The sequence below is a fragment of the Cenococcum geophilum genome, assembly GCF_001692895.1.
Source record: "Cenococcum geophilum 1.58 unplaced genomic scaffold K441scaffold_10, whole genome shotgun sequence".
Classification (NCBI taxonomy): Eukaryota; Fungi; Ascomycota; class Dothideomycetes; order Gloniales; family Gloniaceae; genus Cenococcum; species Cenococcum geophilum.
The window spans coordinates 1,830,002-1,831,909 of record NW_027137568.1 but is presented as its reverse complement, the minus strand read 5'-3'; positions in this window follow the sequence as shown (position 1 = coordinate 1,831,909).

The window sequence follows — 1,908 nt, the reverse complement described above, 5'->3', positions numbered from 1 at the left end:
GAACGCTACTCTTTTACTTAAAGGTACTCTCCCACCTAGAGGTACTCGTCCTCCACCTCCGCTACCTTTAGCTCCTCTACTCTAGCTAACCGGTGACCCTCTACTATAAGAAGTTACAAATTTAATAAAGGTATATTTGGACGAAGAGAAGAAGTTTAAAAAAGAATTATATAATATACTTAGAGTAAAACTATAGGTCTTCTATAACTGTTATAACAAGGTTAGAATTTAATGCCACTAGTATTACTATGCTTTCTCTATTATATTAAAGGGACGGGCAGCAATATTCTATTATAACTATATTGCGGGTAAAAACTATAGCTTTAATATAATGCTTTAGCTTACTAAAGCCTACTTTAAGACTAATAAGAATCGCTAACTTTATATATCTAAATGGCGAGAGATTATATTCTAAAGAGTTATTACTTCTAACCCAATAAAGACTTATTTAGAGTGCCTTTAACTACTCTTTAATAAACTTTAGAAAATCTAATATAGCCTTACTAAAACTTACTAAAATAAAAACAGCCTAAGGGACTAGGTTATTTTAGCATACTATAGTGTTTCTAAGTGTAACTTAGCGCTATATAAACCTATAGATACGTTTAAAGGAGTATATACTAAGCTACGCTCTACTATAGGTACTATAATGCGAATATAAGAATCTTAATAGTTCTATACTAAAAACCTTACCTAACTAAGTATTCCTAACTAATATAATTATAACTAGACTGATTAAATATATAATAGCCGCAGTAGGGAATATAGAAGAGGGTATAATTAATATTAACTATAAGGTAATTATAGAGGTCCTTATAGAGGTTTATTTTAAAGTAATTGCTAAAAGAAATGCTATATTTATAAGAAGCTAAATTGCTAGTTAACTAGACACTCCCTTAATAAGTAAAAAGAGGTATATAATAAGTTCCGTTAGAGTATAAGAAACGTTGGAAATTATAAGGTTACTATAGCCTACTTCTAAAGCTTCCTGGTTTAATATAAAGGTGTAAAAGATCTTAAGGGTAAGGTTAATAAGACTGAATAGCTCCTTATAGATATAGAAATTGAGAACTACTTACCTAACTAATACTTTACTAAGTATGGTAAGGTAAATGGCACACAAACTATTGCTATCCTTAATAACTAATCTACGCTCCATTCTATTATAAAGTTAGATATCTTTAATAAGCTAAAGGAGAGCTCCGCGTTTTCCTTTAACGATAGATACTTGGCGAACGTCTTCTATAGTATTATACCGAATACTAGAGCTGTAGGAGTATCTATAGTAGGAGAACCTTAAGTTTAAGCCCTTTAGTAGCTTAATAGCTCTATTTAGATTAACTATTTAACGGCAGGCTAGCATACGATTTGTTTTAGTAAAGGTACTATAATCTCTCTTAGCATAATTAGGGTTTAAACCCCCTTAGGGTATATTAGTTTTTATGTTATTCCTATAAATACTCCATTTCTATTTTGCATTAAAGATATAGATAAGTTAGGCGTTAGGCTTAATAACCTTAAGAATATATTTATTTAGGGAGATAATTGGGTACCTATTATGCGCAAGTAGGGTTACCTTTGGTTGCTCCTTTATTAACTAGAAAAGAGTATTACTTAGAGCCACTTAACTAAGTTGGAATTACGCTAACTATACCGTTGTTTTAGCTACCTATCTATTTATTAATTGCTTAGGGTTCTTTAGCGAGTAGGCTATAAAGTTAAGGTTAAAGCAATTAAGCATCTTATAAAGTACTGCTATTACTACTAAATAAACTAGAAGTCTCCTAGCCGATTTAAGTTTACCCTTAAAGATAACTATAACTTTAACTTCTATATTATCGTTAACGTTATATATCTTAGTAGCAAGCTAGTACTCTAAGTTATTAACTTCTTAACCTTCTTCTAAGC